The sequence below is a fragment of the Semicossyphus pulcher genome, unplaced genomic scaffold (genome assembly GCF_022749685.1).
Source record: "Semicossyphus pulcher isolate SPU_LCO1_2020_fin unplaced genomic scaffold, fSemPul1.0.p SCAF_7, whole genome shotgun sequence".
Classification (NCBI taxonomy): Eukaryota; Metazoa; Chordata; class Actinopteri; order Labriformes; family Labridae; genus Semicossyphus; species Semicossyphus pulcher.
Window position 1 is genome coordinate 18,374,886 of NW_027211748.1, and position 15,437 is coordinate 18,390,322.

Below are 15,437 nucleotides of genomic sequence, written 5' to 3' on the forward strand. Positions count from 1 at the left end.
GTCCGTCCTGACGGACAAACACACGATTACAAGTTAATTTAAACACAACGTGACGGACAGAAATACTCTCCATCAGTTTTCTCTCCATGTTGTGATGTTTAATGAAGCGGGGCATTAGCTTTATCCAGAGTTAGCGTTAAATTAGCTTTACCAGTGGCGTTAGCTTACTAACAGCTTCACTACTACGGTCTACTGTCCTTAATTAAAAAATAATTAATGTTTATCCCAAAGGAGACTGGAGATGTTTTAACTTCCTGTAATTCATCACGTGAGCTACACAAGCAATGGCATTGGCTGGCTGGCCCCAGTGACGTTTTCACAGAACTAATCGATGCTGAAATTCGTTGCCAACTATTTTAATCATCGATTTTAATTGATTAGTTGTTGCAGCCCTAAGTGTGACTAGACAAAACGTTAAAAAACAAGCGGACACAACAGACAAAAACTATCTTCAACCACATGGTGGCGCAAGACAAAAACTGCAATCACTTAAATTACTTGTGGGTTACATTATCTGCGTGATGTAGCCTGAGTTATGTTACATACATTACGTACGTTAGTGAGGAATTTGCAACCCTGTATTCTGGGCAAAACTTCTGCGTTTGTTTGACGCATAAACTGGCCCAACCCTCTCATTCGGACTCTTTATACTACGTCACCTGTCGTCCATCTTTTCAATCCATCTTAATTAATACTTATAAAGGTCACCACCTAACTATTAACATTTATAAGGGTGGTAATACAAAGTCACAGAGATGATCTTTGGCATGACACTCATAATTAGCCACTAATATAATATATAGAAACATAAACCATCAGGGGAAAAGTCTATCTTAGTAATGACTATTATTACACATGATGCTTAAGTGACATTTTTAATTCATGACATGCTGTGTCAAACATTTAAATACTTTCCCACCACTTCTCCCACAGTCCTCCCATACATTTTATGAGTAAAGTCAGCGCCCAACATTCACAGTCGAGGTCGTTCTCAGGGGTGTGTGTTGTGCTACATTTATAGACTCTATCGCAAATCACATTCTACTTATCAGAACGTCGGAGCTGTTTGAGGTGCTGAATGGTGCAATAAAAGCGGCCTGTCAGTCACTTGTATTTGCTGCTTTATTGAGTGTGATCGAGCTTTTGCCAAACGTCTGGGGCCAAAACTAAGCCCAGACCGTTATTAAGTGTGTGTGTGTGAGGCGCATATCTGAAGCTTGTCTGACAAAACCACCCAGTATTGGGAAATGTGGCTAACAGTGGTTTCGTGCTGCAGCTTTAAGGCACTGATGTGACATCATGTCTTCAATTACACCGAGATGATCGCGGGCTGACGGGGCTACTTGTCACATTTGTGAAAGCAGTGAGAGCTTTCTATGAACCCTTGAATTTTTTCTGCCTTAAAAATAGAAAATAGTTTCTGAGGGATGAACCGTGTCATGTATTAAACATCAAAGCGGAATATTTCTTCACTCGTATCTCACTCCTGTCTCTTTTGTTATGTACAAAGGACACTTTCCTTTTTCCAACCTTCAAACCTTCAGTCTCAGATCTTTTTAAGGCTTCTCCCCTCGCTGAACGAGTGCAACTTTTCTTAGAGACTGAACAATGTGCCCACATTTCTCACCCGCTTACACCTAAACAGGAACTTTCAAAGTATAGCTTTAAGCTTTGTGTGTGTGTACAAGTGTGTTTTGTGTGTGCACGTCCATCCGCGAGTGTAGTCGTGCTTGGGTGTGCGTTTACTTCACAGTTTACGCGTATATGTGATTTTCTACGTTATATTTGTTCCAAGGTATCAATTTAGTGAGCAGGGCTTGACTTGGTGGCCAGTAATAAACATCTATTCCAGTGCTGCCTGTGCAGTGGCCGTCACCACAGGCAACTATGTGGCTGGCCGCCCGTGCCACCACAAGGGGAGCCATACTTTAGACTGGCATGAGTCACTGCCCATTTACTAAAGCTCTCAGACACAGAGCCGCAAAGTGGAGCATCAAGTTGTCAGGCTTCAAAGTAGCTTTGGGTTTCTAGAAAATCATTTGTGGGTTTCACATAAAATTCAGATTCTTTAAAGCTTGAGTAAGTGTCCCCGAATGATTGCACATGTCAGACCATGGAGGGAATCGATCACAAGCTAGTGTACGCGGTCACATTTGACAAATGCTTTAGCTCTTGTATTATGTTGTCCTTAACTGGACCTCAAATAGAAACAACTGTATTAACTTTATGTCATAATTTTTGTAATAAATTGTATTTAAATGTATTATTATAAATAAATTATTTTTTCCCCCCTAATATACAGACTATAGACTTGGCTCAAGTAGACATAAACCTAAAGTCACTGTTCTTTGGCCTCATCCGGGAGTTTACTTGACAATGTACTTGATTGTATTCCTGGGATGATACTGTAGTGTGATTATGATTACAAAGTACTGTAAGTGTAAAGCTAAATGTATACAAAAAAAAAGTCACCTTTATATATGTTAAAAATGAACAATACTGCTTTACGGCTACATGTTTTAACCAAGAGTTCTATAATAATATATCTACAACTAGGGATAGACCGATTATCGGCTGGGCCGATATTCGGCATTTTGACGCATATCGGCATTTTTTTAAATTTATTATTATTATTTTTTAATCCGAAGGCCGATAAGAGATCAATTTAAAACTGGGTTATTTTGGCTCTGATGCATATGCTTAAAGGCATTTAAACAAAGTTAAGTGTTGGAGTTTGTATTATTAAAAATTTTGACGCCAATATTTTCACTTTTACTGCAAATTAATATCGGCTTCAAATATCGGTTATCGGCCCCCTTGACAACTTATAATCGGTATCGGTATCGGCCCTGAAAAAACCATATCGGTCTATCTCTATCTACAACCTTAAAGTAGTCATCTTCAAGATTTTCATTGAAATAAATGTCTGTTAAGTCACTATCTATCGCCAAATAAGGTATAACAATTAATAAATAAACCTAGTTTAGTTTTGTGTTGGATAGTTTGGATTGGGAAGCCGCGAGCAGAGCAGTGTGAATGAAAGGAACAAATGTAATACATGGAAGTGAACGGATCAGTCCGTTCACTGGTTCTTTTTGAACGAATCGTTCAGGACAGAAACATCTCTAACGTATGTGCCTGCAATTGTCTTTTATCGCCATAGGTGCTGCCAAACTGAGAACTTCAAGATTATATCTTTAAGGATAATGCTTCCTATATTGTATCTATTATTGCAATACAGCCCATGAAAAGAACAAAACCAACAATGAAATGATCCAACAAACTAGGATCTGTCTGTGTATCCCAGGCCTATTACAGCTTATTGCTCTGAACCATAGTGCTCATTTGTTGTCCAAAGTCTCCTAAAAAGACATCAAACACGTACTCATTCATTACAACAAACATGAGCACTGTAGTTTATTTTGAGTCTGCTGCTGTAGAGCACTAAATGTATATTATTCCTGGGCTGAAAATAGTACCCAATACAGTTAGAGGTCTATTTACTCAGCTTTTAACCTGCTGTTTTTGGAAATTACTGAGCCTTTTATGAAAAAGGGCGAAACTATACTTTGACCTATTTTTAAAGATACAGTAGGGACAAGTGGATTTAAGTAGAAGGTAACAAGGGAAGTCAGAGAAAAAGTGACTAAGACGATTTTGGCTCGGTGTTTTCTTTTGAAAATAACACCAGCCTCATTACTAATACCCCCTAAAAGACCTGCATTTATGTGCTTTTTGGATTAGGTACAGTGTGACATTTCTGTTTCTCATATGATCCCAACTCAGTATTATTGTATATCTTCCTCTCTGTCTCCCCAATCTGCACTATCAATCGCAATCCACAGCTCAGAGCAGTCATAATTTGGATGACTCCTGGATCCCCTTTTAGAGTTTTTTGAAGTTCTGTATAGCTGACAGGAAAAATGAAATATATAGGAAAAAATGCTACCTGAATCATGGTGAAAGCAAAGCTGTCTTTGGAAACAATGACACTCCTATTGGGAGGAATGATTCCACATGCAGGAATGTGTTCTCACTCTGTTTAAATGATTCCAGACACGCCGCTCTCCCTATCGGCTTTACGCGGGTGCACAGGCAGCAGGCGTGCACGTGCTGGACGGTAAAATAGACTACTCGCATGCATACACACTTTCCGCCTCTCCACCCTCCACTTATACATAGGCCTACACAATCACACACTTACTTGAATATTCTAGCACTGATCTGCATTACCCAAGAAGCTTTGCTGCAGCATCACTTGACAGCAACATGTTTTGGCATTATGCATTTAAGACCAAAAGACAGCCATTACTGCAAATGTAAACCCAGCTGCTCTGCCACCTGTGTTTGAGTCAGAGAAGTGTCTACACTGGAAAAGGCCATGGATCAGCGTCACTCAAAAATGTTCATAATGGTCTTTTATGTTATTGCAGGTCCACCCAGTCTTCCTTATAGCCAGGATTTGGCATTCTTTGAAAGCCAGATGTTGGATTTTTAGGTGGTGCCAATCTTATTAGGAACAGAATTTAAAGTTTACAACAGCTGAGATGGGTTGAAAAGATATGAATAGAGGTTTTTTTTATTAAAGCCGCTGTGAGGAACTTTAGGTTTGTGTTGATTTTGGCGACCCCTGTGGTTTCAGGCATCAAAAAGAACTATATAGAAATAATCAATCTTGTCGATGATGGCCTGGATTGCTTTCCCTCACAGGAGCTTTAAGCTCACTGTTTTGGTTTACTCTCACGACTCTCATTGGCTTAATTGTCTACACCACACAAAGCAACATAAATGTTTACAAGACAAAAGTACAGTTAAATCCAATCTTCAAAAATGGCCCAGCACCAAAGAGTACAAAGACAAAGCGAGGGACTAGCAGGTAAACATAGTGAAGCAATTAGCAGCTAAAGAGCTATTTTTCCAGTTTCTAGTTTCCACAGTTAGTGTAGAAACATGTATAACAGACGTTATAAAGGGGAGCGGGAGAGGGGGAGGTGAGGGGGACATGGATGGAAATGCACGCCTGCGTGAGGTTAATTGGACAGGTGAAATAGGAGGTAAGCTATTGTAGTTTGCTCATTTAGCTAGTTAGCTCATTTATCGACACAGTCAGCAATGGGAGCAGCACCAGTCGATATGATGCACCAGTCGATATGATACACCGTTCATGAAGGACATGAAGGTATTTTAAAAAACCTTGATTAACGCAATATGCATCACAGTCACATAGTAGGCTACTCCTTCTGTCCTAACTCAGTCAAATATTAACACGCACACAAACACACACACGCGATACAAATATTTTAGACTCAGTATTACTTACACTTTTCGGGGATACCAATATCTTCGTTTAAACTTCCATAAATCATCCTGGGGAAAAAAGGCGCTCGTTATAGCCTAACTGCCGAACCCCCTTGAGAATTATCGCGTTTTTAAGTTTACTTCAGTATAAAGGTAATACAGTGATATATTTGTCTGTTATTAATTGGTATAATGCAAACAGGAACTACTAATGAATAATTCGGCATAATTTTATTTGTGCCTGTTTGTCAATATAGGCTAACAAAACGCAGTTCAAGTTGGAGCCCACACTGACTAAAGGGCACTATAGCAACATTTTACTTCCTGTTTACGTTCCTCAGATCCCACAAATTATGGGTAATGTAGTCCTCAAGCCTTGAGCACGATTATCTACTAAATCAAAAAAATAACAAAATCAACAAATATTGTTTAAAATATGAACACAGTTAACATTGGAGAGCGAATTTTTGAATTAATCAGCTAGTCAAAAACATGATTCAAAATCATTGCTAATGTTGGGCACCACTGGGTGTGTAAAAAGACTAGTTTGCTAACAAGTTAGCCATATACAGTAACATATTTTAAAGTGATATGTCAGTACTTTGTTTACGACTGTTTACGACGAGTTATTGCAGATGTGAATTAAGTTAACAGAACATTTATTGTGAATGTTATTTTGAATACATATAATACTAAGTATTAGCAACTGAAGTACCCAATTCTCAGTAGACACAAAGAAAAAAATAACTTTATAAATAAAACAAATGTGAAACTCATTTGCAAGGTTTCCACTACCCCCCAACCCAGTCGTGCCTTTGAGAATAATGCATTTTTTAATATGCTTGTTGCAGAAACTTGTGGACGCATTTGCACCACAGCTTACCAGCAGCATGGAAACAACGCTCCATCAAGCCGGTGGTTACTGTAACCCAAAACCACCATGTTGGAAATCACCCAATCCATACACTCTGGGAGGTGATGAACACGGAAAATAGTGAGCTACTGCTGCTATTGCTTTTACCTTTTCCACTGTTACTGTTAGTTTAAATACTAGTCAAATTCAAGATGCAGCAAATATATGTAAAACTCCTGGCCACCAAGATAATCAGTTCAGTACAGGCTATCTACCAAAATTACTCATTAGCTAAATTATTGGCACTTTACTTAAATGAGGTATTGTTACGGTTACATCCACAGAGGATACATTCAGGGCCTGTTTTCAAGTGAAACAAAAAGGCCCATTCATATTCTCAGTGTTGTTGGTGATATGAGTGCAGTACTCTATAATCCATTTCATGTGTTTTTCCATATCTGCAGCCACATTTGGGTCTTTGGTCCTTCATGGGAGCACACACAGGAGTAATCAGGGAATTAAGCCAATGTGGTTTAGATTTCAGCCAGTTTTTCGTCTTTGAGGTACGGTCACATTGTCTATTGGCTTCAGATCTCTTGCAGAGCAACACATATGAATACTTTGGCCCTGATTATACACTTATTTTCTAAATTTAAACAGCGTGTTTGAAAGCCTTTATTAGCTCTATCCATTTATGACACAGTATATTTAAAAGAGCAGAGATTAAATGAACACAAATTGGCCGAGTACAACAACAATGAGATTAGTGGAAAATATTCAAGCCAGGATCAGAAAAAGTGAAAATATTATACTTTAGCTATCTGATCCTTGATCTGCACAATTTCCTTGGTTAGACAAGCCCTTCAGGTTGTGACTAAGGAGAAAAACATGATATTTAACCACGATTTAAATTCCTGATACATAAATCAGTTGTTTCCATGCCAGCTCCAGTCCTTGGCTTCCACAATGGCCCACATTTTTCCTGTTTACTTTAATTAAATTTCTTTTTACCGTAGTTCTAAAGACTGAACTTGCAAAGATGTCAACATCACATAAAAACAGTGCAACAACATGCCTCTATGCACACAGTACAAGTGTGATTACAGTGACCATTACCATACATTATGCTGAGTGCAGCATCAGCAGTAATGCAAGTGTTGTACAGGGCTGTTGGGATGAAGAGGGAGCTGAGACGTAAGGCAAAGCTTTCGACAAGTCAAGCTACCTTCCAACCCTCACCTATAGCTGTGAGCTTTGGGTAGTGCCCAAAAGTATTGTCCAACTGGGAGGAGACCCTGTGGTAGACCCAGAGCTCGCTGGAAGGATTATATATTCCATCTAGCCTGGGAACGCCTTGGAATCCCCCATGAGGAGCTGGAAAATGTCGCTAGAGAGAGTTGCTAGGCTAACTTGCTTAGCCTGCTGCCAATGCGACCCAACCCCAGATAAGCGGAAGACAATGGATGGATGGAGGATTAGAGTATCTACAGCCATGCTAGCAGTTTTTTGAGGATGTACATCAGCGCAATAGTACTTTGAAAAAGATGCTAATGTCAGTATGCTAACAAAATGCTACCATGATGTTGTTTGACAGGTATAACTTAATCCTAAATTTGGCTTACTAGCACTTAAAAAAAAGAAGTTGGCATTAGTTTTAGTTTTGACCTGATTGGGGCGCTAGATGAAAAGTTAAGTGATAAACATTTTTGAAGTTTACCGTGTAGGGAACAAATATAAACCGCAATGTCAACCTCATTGTAGCACTGGAGCACCACCAAGTTATTTGGGTTCATCATCTGAGACCATTGAATCTTCACAAAATGTTATGGCAGACTAGTCAGTAGTTGTTGAATCATTCTGGTCTGAACAAAAGTGGAGGAGCCACTGGAAAACAGAGAGACATTGCCAAGTAGAGTCAGGATTTCAGTGCCTGCAGGACCAGTAAACAAATGATTACAACAGAGCTCCTTAGTCATGATCTCTAAGTTTTTTGATTTATAGTCATAGTCCTTTTTCTTTTGGAAATGGGTTCATCATCTATGAACTTCCATGATCAAATCTTCCAGTTGGTTAATAAATAGTCCACATTGTTCCCATCTGATAAATCTATTTATTAGTTAAGGCTGTTTTCTTACTCTTGGTTTCATTCATTTGCATCATACTTTCCTCTTATTTTATTCACATAATAAAACACTATGGCTATCCGTTCATAAGAGAGACCATCCAAGACAGGTTCTTTTCAGACTGATTTGAGAAGACAGCTGGAACACAAATTCTTACTGGCTCATAAGAGTTTGCCTCCAAACAACTTCAAGGGGTGTTAAAAAGCATGCTAAAATTAGCCAAATACTGCAGCTCTGCACACAGCTGGCCTCAGTAAATGTGCCTTTATGTATTTGTGTGGGACTCTTATCTTAAAAGGCTGATGGCTGGTTGGAAAAGGAGTTTCCCTGGGGGCTGCGCTTTTATGACTGGAAACCTTGCTTGAATACCCGCTCATTAAGATGTCAGAAGGAATATACCTGTTGCAATAAAAAGTTTGCCAGCAAACTTTTGCTTAGTCACTAAATTGTAAGCAATGGACTCTAACTGCAGCATGAACTCTCTCTCCTTGCCTGAGTATCTGGACTATCCTAAATAAAACAGTGGAAAGAAAAAAAAAACTTTCCCACCGACCATGAACTACTTTCCAGGACAGTTTCTAATCTTCATAACTTTATCTTAAAGGCTAAAAGTTCTTGGTGTAGGTGTAGTCTCTGGCCACTCGTGGTGCTATGTAGTAGTGTTTTTGTGTGAGTGGGTGAAAGTTTTGTTTGTATCTCTTGCGGACAAACAATCTAGAGAAAGCATGAATGGGAGGACTACAACAAAATCCCCATGGTACCTTTTAACACAAACAGATGCCTGCTATGTATTTGAAGACTAAATTAAATTTCCTTCTATGAGCTGAATGCGATTGTAGCTTTGGAAAATTGATTTGGCTGAAATCAAGCTTAATATTAAATTATCTTTGGTTTTATATTCGATTATCTTCAGCTTTAGGACATTTTTTGGAATGAACTTAGGGTTTAGTCATCTGCCTTTCCATTGATGAGATCAATTGTTGGCCAGTTTGTAGAGGAGCATTATTTCCTATGATATTCCTGGATTATATATGCAGTATTAACACAGACTTAAAACAAAATTGAACCTTTCCTTTACAGTAGTTTCCATCAATTTATCACTACTTAGTTGCAGAAGTGAACCAAAAGAAACGTCCAGACAAACAGTAATGACATTTTATCACATATGGCTGACCCGAAGTTATGTTTCTGGCTACCAATGTCCAGTTAAGCTCTGTTTTGGTCTCCACCAATTCAGGTGATTAATAGCTGAGTCTTTTAAGGTGCTTGACTATCTTTTATTTCCTTTTAGGCACTGTTTGGCAGAGGAACATGTTCGCACACAACCACATGCAGAGGATGTTTATCATCCATCTGGAGCTGTTTTTCTGGCCACCAACTATTGTGTAAGACAAATATTCATTTCCTTTTCTTTCTTTGTAGTTGCTCTGCATCAACTATTGTAAAAGATAAATGGTTAATGGACTGTCCTTATATAGCTTTTTCTGATTTTCTCCCATTCACACACTGATGGCAAAGGCCTAAGTGCCATAAGTCTCCAGTCAATATCTATGCACATTCATACCGATGGCTATGCCTTTGGGAGCAATTTGAGGTTCAGTGTCTTGCCTAAGGATTCTTCGACATGTGAATGTAGCAGTCAGAAATCGAACGCCCAACCTTCCAATTAAGAGACGACCGTCTCTACCACGAAGCCACAGCCGCCCCATTGAGAAATATTCCTGGGTCTTCAACTGGATAGATGTCCAACTAACTTCACTAGGAAATTGCTAACTGTCACCAGCTAATTGCTAACCGTGGCTGCTGTCTAAGTGACATTAATTGTCAGCAATTATACAAGATTACAGTTGGTTTATCAGAGCTGGCTGCCTAAAAATGGCTGTAACTGTATGGACTTGTTGAAAACTGCACCTCCATACGCGATATTAGCAGGTCACAAAAAACTAAACAAGAAGCTAAAAGACACAAACAAGCCAGCAAATGAACATTATCATTTTACATATTGGATTGGTTTGGATGTAAGAACATTAATATAACTTGAAGGAACACTGAGCTGCATTCACATGTGGAAACAGAATGTGTGATTTATCGTTGCCGCCTCAAACTTCGCCTAATTCCCAGATCCCCCTCCCCTCTTTACAGCCTGATCTTCATCTGCGCACACTAAAATGTTTGTAAGAATAGCCTGTTTCAAAACAATTGCTATTGTACAAATGTCTGAGTGTAACAGATTTTTTTAAATTTAAAGTTTTTATGCACGGCATCAAAGATGACACAGTGATTTACACTTGACCACAACAAACACGAGTAATGAGGAACATTCAAGGCCTATAAAAACAGCAAGTGAAAAAGTGCTCTGAATCCAATGAGGTTCACGAGAGTTCAGACATCTTCAGTGCACAAGCTGTGTCTTCATCTGCCAACTTCTCTGCTTTGTCTTTTTCTATGTCTTCTCTCAACTTTTTCTCTATCTTTTAAACTGTATCTCACCTAGTTATTGCTCTAAATTAAAGCTGAAGACCGTCATCTTTAGATTTCTCCCTCATGTATGATAACAGGACATAACTTGGCAACAGGTTTGGTCTGTGGCTAGCTCTGTTTGCAAACCTCTTACACTCAGTGTCAGTCAGTCCCTCTCCGTTATCAGTTTTTACTGCTGAAGACTGGAGACAGGGCTCAGGGAGACTCTGGCTCATGAAATACGAGATGCTCGGGGCATGTTTAGATTATCACAGACCTCTCCACTTAACTCCCCATAACACTCAGTTCACTGCTGAGAGGAAAAGGCATTCATCACACACACTTGACAAGAAACATGAAAATAGGATGGTCTCTTTTCATCTGTGTCACTCCTCTGATACATCTCCAGAGGATGAGCGCTGTGATATCAGATCTCTACTTCTGTAACTGTACAGATGTACCTCTGTGCTGCTGTCAAGAAATGACTCCTTTTATCACGCAGTTTTGTTCGTGTTATTCTAACGTAAATTACTTCACTCACTTTGCCTTTTTCAGCTAATGTGTGGAGTGTTTGTTCTCTCTAGAGGTGTTTGTAACACTTAAATTGAGGGCTTAACAAGTGTATGTTTCTGATTTCTTGTTGTCTGTTAGTCAGTTAACAACTTTTAGAACTCCAGAGGATGTGACCTACTGACTTTCGTGGTTTCCTGACTTTTTTCCCCAGTGCTAGCACGACATCCATGTTTGGGTTTTTGGTCAAATATCTCAACAACTATTGGATGAGTTTCAATGAAATTTGGTTCAGATGTTCATGCCCTCCCTCAGGTTGAATTGTTGTAACTACTCTTCCTTTTCCTCTAGCCTCCTCAGGTCAAAATTTAAATAAGCTCTTGTTTGTCGGCCCTAGCAGTGCCTTTTGTTAGTTGCTAATTATGTTAGCATGCTAACATACTCAACAAAGATTGTAAACATGCCAACCAGCGACCAGTTAGCACCAGCTGCTTTACCAGTAATACCAGCAGTTATCAGGCACACCTGCTAAACATTAGCATGTTAGCATTGTGAGGGAGTTTTTATTCTGATGCTAGCATACAGTATATTTCTGATTGTCTTGTTGTCTGTTAGTCAGTTTACAACTTTTATCCTGACTTGAATATCTTTACAACTATTGCACAAGTACCCATTAATTTCTGTCATTATCACCAGAGGATGTTTCCTGACTCGTTCCTCTGTGCTAGCAAGACAGTCATGTTAGGGTTTTTTGTAAAATGTCTGAACAACTATTGGATGGGTTTCAATGAAATTTGGTTCAAGCGTTCAGGCCCCCCCTCAGGTTGAATTGTTGTAACTACTGTTCCTTTTCCTTTAGCCTTTATTCAGTGTTAGCATGCTAACATACTAAACTAAATTGCAAACATGTAAACCAGCTAGCACCAGCTGCTTTACCAGTAAAACCTGCGATTAAAAGTGAAAGCATACCTTCCCACGTTCTAGCAAACTCCTTCTAGGTGAGGCTGTCAGGGTACCACATGCACCTTTAATCAGCGTGCCCAGACAAACATACATTCCACTCAGCGGTTATGTGGTCTGCAGCGTCTAGTATGCATCCCTCTATGCCCCTGAGCTGCCACATATGTCCTTCTAGCTGGATAAATCACAGTAATGAGTAGCTCTTGAGGTTAGATCTACTTATGATCTGGGAGAGCACGTCTGAGTTCAGAAGACGTGGTTCAAACTTTGTTCTTACTACAGCTGCATATTCAACTAGCTGTTACAGTGACTGTAGCAAACAAATTCTGCTGTACAGTTAGGTTTAGAAGTTTCCTGGACTATATTGAGCGTTTCATAAGCATCACAAATTGCTTTACATGTACGACGTACAGAAAATATGGTCTGTCATGCATTTGAGGGAACTTTTTATTCATGAAGTAAAACTCTTGACCTCATGCGACTGTAAATCTGCAGAGAGGTGTGTCGGTCTAATGTTTCAGGAAAGCTGCAACAAGACTTTTATTCTGAAGCTTGAAAGCACTCCGATTAAAAGCTGCAGCTCCAGTAGAAAAACAGCCACTGGGCAAGATTTTCAAGACATTTTTGTTTTTATAGCTGCTCTGGGCTGAGCCATGCAAGCTGTACAGACTTATTATAGAATAATTATACAATGTCGTCTTGGTACACATTGGCAGTAAATGCATCGGTTGTAATCATATACTTCCAACTACAAAGAGGGAAGCTCTAAAGACAAGTCTCCCTGAAAATTGTACACTGTCCCAGGATCCAAGCATCTATAAGGAGCTGTTGTCAGTACATTTTCTTTGAAAGAAAATCTGCAGACTTTAGTTCTGGTTGTTCCAGTCTGCCAACAAGAGGGCTTGTCCAGTTCAACCAAACATTTTGGGACAGAGTCCCAGGACGCAACATGAACAAGAGGTTCTGACATTTTCTGCCAAACTTGAAACAAAATGACCAAAAGATTCAGGAATCTGCCATGAAAAGCAAAACGCTCAGGCAGGATGCTTTCGAGAATCTTTTAACTGCTAAGCAAGAACAAGGTCATCACAGTCTAATAAGAATATGCTGTATGCTACAGACTATGTTCTATCCCACCTAGCATTTTGAACAGCGGATTCTTTCACTTATATTTCCTTTTTGAGTGGGATTTTTAAAAGTATACGCCATTTACTGGGTAACTTCCTTAAAGAACTCATTCCAAAAGTGACGGTCAAACCTGTTTAAGACAAGCCATCAATCTTCAATCGATTGATACTGTCTGTTTGTTTAGTTCTGTCTCTAGCTAGACTTGTGTCCACTAGTGTGGAAATGTTGCCGATTGTCTCTTTTTCCATTGACAGTGGAGTATACTCCTGTCGGTCTCTTTTCTGCTGCGTCACCGCCTGACACAAACACACCGGAAACAGGGTTAGTAAACAGTGAAGATGTTACGGTGGTTCGGTCTTTATTGTATCTATTACTCATTCAGTCTGTTTATCAAACTCGGCGCCGACAAATTTGTGACAAACGATGTTCGAGCGCTGCTTGCACGGAGACGGGCAGTAATTGTAGCTGAAATGACAAGGAGTCGCAAAGGTTACTACCAGAGCATAGAATCACGCCGGAAAGGGGGTGGAGACTAGCGCGTTGACACGGGTTTTGTGTTTCCATCATTACCAATCGGAGCCGAGGCGATAATTACCCGGGTCTACTGCAGAGTCATTTGACCCGGGTCTGAATGCCGATTGTGACCTTTCCCACTAAGCAAAAAAGCCAGTGTTAGCGGGTTTTTGAGCAGTGGGAGAAGGGCTACATAGACAGACAACCTGTCACACTCACATTCACATCTACGGGCAATTTAGAGTCACCAATGAACCTAACAAGCATGTCTTTGGACTGTGGGAGGAACCCACGCATGCACGGGGAGAACATGCACACTCCCCACAGAAAGGCCCACTACGAGATTTGAACTAGGAACCTTCTTGCTGTGAGGCGACAGCGCTAACCACCATGCAGCCTGACTTGATTGTCTCAACAATGATACCATGGGTTACTTGAAAAATTGTACATACTTCCATGGTCCCCAGAGGATGAACCCTTCTGACAGTGGTGATCACCTGACTCTTCCTCTACCACCACCAGCAGGGCAACGTTTTACACATATTCTTTTAAATTTCATAACATCTACTTCATAGATTGCCACGGAAGTTTGAACCAATCCATGCATCCAGTCCATATAAGCTAGCATAGCTGTAGTGCCCAGCAGTCAATTCAATTTTCAACCCAGCGATATTGCAATTTTATTGATTACACGTATGTATTTCCATCAGCCCTCAGGTTTAGGTAGAGCTGTCTGATTGCAAGTTGAAAAGTCATGAGCGCAAAGAAACTTTGCCGGCGCCGTCAAATTGCCCATGATCAAGACATCTTCTCCTGTTCAGAAGTAGTAGCTCATTGACCATCAGCAGAACACTGTGGTTTTACAGAGTTGCAACCAGATGTGAATTAGCTTCAACATAAAAATGCTTAACAAATTTCCCCTGGTAAGTAAATGTTTGAACATTGCATGGCCCTTATAAATCAGACCACTGGTCCTGTGCTCCCGCGAGTCTCAAACAACTAATCAGAGCCACACTTACACGCTCAACTACATTTGACCTTATTTTGACAGTAAGTCCAAGCATGTGGTCTCTGATCTTTATTTTGTTCTATGTGCTCCCTATTATACATCAGAAGTATTAATTCTTAATCAGCCACATCTGCACAAAGATTTACTGCGTCTACCTCAGCATACTCATTATCTGCAAATAGCCAATGCTTCTAATTTCCGCCTTCTGTTAAAACGCGTAAACACAGTTTTTTCTGAAATGTGGTTTGGGTTTGTGTGAGAATGGCTGCCGTCTCACTGTTAAATCCGTCTTTCATCGGTACGCAAGCAAAACCAAATCAAGGGGAGGACTCTATAGCTACCACCTGTGCTTCCATTCTTTGTTCCAGTCATCTTTAACCATTAATTATTTTCAGGCCTCGGGAGTCCTGCTGGCCAAAAAAAAAAAAAAAATTCTGAGGGCTCCTTCAGGAAACTCCTAGTGTCTGGAAAACATTTCATCTTGGCCATTGAGGCTTTTATATTAGCCGTTGGCTCGTGTAGATGCTATTCAGACTCTTTCACATTCTTTCAGGAAACGTCTAAAATAACAGCTCCACCCCGC

General features: G+C 39.9%; 1 protein-coding gene across 2 annotated transcripts in view; it reads right to left on the minus strand.

Annotated features, from left to right (window-relative positions):
* LOC138611336 (alpha-amylase) overlaps nt 1-5,429 on the minus strand; it is a 28,956-nt gene extending 23,527 nt beyond the window's left edge. For both annotated transcript variants that reach the window (XM_069684386.1, XM_069684384.1), the window contains exon 1: nt 5,321-5,429. The gene's annotated coding sequence lies outside the window, so the exon portion shown is untranslated. The remainder of the gene's footprint in view (nt 1-5,320) is intronic.
* Nucleotides 5,430-15,437: the final 10,008 nt, after the last annotated feature.